Source organism: Olea europaea, chromosome 15, assembly GCF_002742605.1.
Source record: "Olea europaea var. sylvestris chromosome 15, O_europaea_v1, whole genome shotgun sequence".
NCBI lineage: Eukaryota > Viridiplantae > Streptophyta > Magnoliopsida > Lamiales > Oleaceae > Olea > Olea europaea.
In genome coordinates, this window is record NC_036251.1 from 15947322 (window position 1) to 15950717 (window position 3396).

At 33.9% G+C, this 3396-nt stretch overlaps 1 pseudogene; it reads right to left on the reverse strand.

Annotated features, from left to right (window-relative positions):
• Window positions 1–463: 463 nt before the first annotated feature.
• LOC111411292 lies at window positions 464–1597 on the reverse strand (annotated as a pseudogene).
• Window positions 1598–3396: the final 1799 nt, after the last annotated feature.

Here is a 3396-nt window from a genome sequence, read left to right on the forward strand (position 1 = left end):
GAGTTAGATTCAAGCTGCTGGAAAGGAATAACGCGAAAGAGTTTGCAAATTACAAGTAAAGGTATATTTCTTATCACAGTTTTTATCTAAATACAAAGCTGAATCCTGAATGGGAATTGAAATTTGTTAAATTCCGCTGTGCATGTTTAAGTAAATTCCCTACAGTATTGAAGTTTTTTTATTCTAATTTTTGTTGATTCCCAAAAATATCAGAAATATGGGTATCAAATAGCGAGATTAAAAGATTCGACAGCTCCAAAATCTATAATATTTATTACAAAACAACTAATTTTCATGATAGCTTACCACCCTTATTTAAAGAAATAACTAAACTCTATATAGTTATTAAATGTAAGAGATAATGACAAAAATTTAAAACCCTAATATTCAGAATTAATTAGAAATAAACGAAATGAAAATTGAATTTATTTAATAAAATAAATAATACAAAACTCAATTTTCTTCAAACAGGTTCAAATAATAATGCTAAGATGCGATCTTTAGTTTCATGATTTTGAATGCCATGCCCATCCCATACTGGTACATGTATTGTGCCATTCTCGCAAGATTCATTGCAATTTCAATAAAAGTTTTTGAGAGTGGACAAATTGTTTCTTGAACTTGGTTCATTTTTTTCCATGTCTCACGTATCAAAGATCTAATGTGTTCACCTGCCTCGTCTTCAGAAGGCCCAGTTTCGTTCATGTAACATTGTATTGTTTTAGGAACATCACCTCTTTTCATTTCATCCTGAGAGAGAAAATGAAATAAACTGTTAGTTGAAAGGGTTAATTTTGAATTGTTAATGATTTCATAAACAAGAATGAACTTGAAAACATGAAATGAAATTTTAGTCTATATGCGCACCACTGATGTTGCTAAATCATCTGAAAGACGTAAAATCGTTGCCGACCAACGGATTAAATTGGGATAATCAAGTAAGTACTGAACAGCTTCCTTCTCTAAAGGACTGGTAACAGTGAAAAACGCATGGGATAGTATGACATGAGTTGATATTGAAATCCATGCAATGTTCATATACTCTTCCATTGTTGGTTTGTATCCATTGAAGTACCACCTTGCCTCTTGTAAGTATGCTTTGCATAAATCTGTCCACTGCCCAATTTGACAAGATTACTGTATATGGATTATGGAAACTGATATAAGGATTATGTATTAGAGACTTTCTGAAGCAAAAGTGATACCGCTTTCCTTAAATATGGAATTATTATAAACCCTTTTTCTTTAAGAATGTCTTAAGCCATTTCATTGACGAAATTATTGAGGGCTAGATAGCAAATTTGCATGTAATCTGGAAGTTGATGGATTGAATTGACATCCCATCTGTGGAGTTTCAAACAAATAATAATTATAGGAGTTAGAACGGCGAGAAGGAAAAAAAATAAAAATCAATATATAACAGATATGGGAAAATTTTATTATAAACTACCAATCTAATTTTCCAAAATTTGTTCCTCAACTTTAAAGAAAAGCAAGTTTGTACATTACATTTTATTATTGTTTCGCAACTGGTCGCCCACTAATGAAAACCATACTTTTCATTAAATTGTCGTGTGGCCCTCATAAAAACATGCATCGCTTTAAATATCAACGTACCAATCCAAGTTAGAAAACAAAACCTAATTTCATGAAGTTGATTATGCAAGGACCACACGTATTGAAGTTTGGTGACCTTCTAGGAGATTTTCTACAATGTTCAGTGACCATTGGGGGGATTTCCTCCACATATCAACATATAACCATATGTATTACAAGTAGCACTGGAAGGTTTGGTTATGTATATGTCTAACACTAAGAGAAAAAGTGGGAAATATTGTTGAGCGGAAGATGATGACCACCAAGGCTTGAACTGGGCTTAGTTTTTTTCTCAGTCAACATCACAAGCAAAACAACCATAAACCTCGTTCACAGCCTCTCCCACTTACAGTTGCTACAGTTACCCACTTTGAGAACCACAAAGGGGAATGAAATCACAATGAGAACAACAACAGAGGTAGCAAAATGAGTGAACAGAATCGAGGTAGAGAGATCACAAAAGAGGCAGTCGGTTTTTCTCTCACACAGAGAGACCGCGACAAGGGAAATATAACCAAAGCAATGGGACAATTAAGGTAAGTAGGGATAGGGTATGGTAATGGGTCAAAAGAAGACCTAACACATAGTTAAATGGACCACTAAGTGTGTTGCCCTTTATTTAGTCGTCCAGGTAAGTGAGATGGGCCATGAGTAGCACTAATTTAAATTAGACTGCTTCTAATGGCCCAAAACAATTTTGGGGCTGGGTCATTTTGTTTGAGGCGTCGGTATAACGTTCAGTCATTTGGTCAATGTTGACTAAAAAAATAAACCGAGATCACGTCGTTTGACAACAATTTGCCCAAGAAATATAAGGAAATTATGATACCATCTAGTTAGACAAATGTATCGGTTAACCTTCATTTTATCACTTAACAAATTACCAAAAACTCACATTTGAGCATAAGATTGTTGGAAAACAAGTTCAATTATCTTAGCATTCTTAGTTTTCTCCACAATCTAACAAAAAAGGTACTTTAACAATTGACAACTTTTTATTATAGGGAACATTCATTGATCAAGCAATGACGGTGCTAGAATAAAGGACTTAAATTTACCTAGAAATAGTAATGTCTAATGGACAATTTCCTGGTTACTCCATTTCAATTATTATCAGACACAAAATGGTATTTTACAAAAGAAGAAAAGAATATACCGTTGGCCGACTAATAGTCTAAGTGTCTAATTGAAAAGTCGAGAGATACCAATATTAACCAAGATTCTAAAAAACACAATCATAAATTGAAAATAAAGTGTAGGAAATAAAAATGAACACAATGATTTTTTCGGCTGAAGCCGCAGAGGTTCGTCGACCACTTCTAACACCTAATCCCCTGTTGAGTATCCATTAAAATGGATAAAGCTTAGTTGCACTATAAAGCCCCAAAATTAGGCACCAAAAATTACAAGAATGTTCCAGTAATTACAAGAAATAAAGTCACCAAGACTTATCTTTAAAATGAAGCACAAATCAAGCCTCATTCCACTAAGGAATCAAGAAACCCGGATCACACAGGTCACAAAAACAAACTGCCCTCTTCGAACCACAGAAGAATGAGTGCTAATACACAATGTATCACTTTCTACCGAGAGATTATACACAAAATCACAAAGATTTCATAGAAATTTGAACTTCCAACATGAATCAAGCAGATTTGTACACCATACCAAAAAACCCAGTATATTAACACAAGTAAATGGAGAATAACTTCATCATCCCTCAAGTATACACCTGAGAATCACTCAAAATTGGCTTGAATATGTGAGGAAGAGGGATTTCATACACAGAGATGAAGAGGC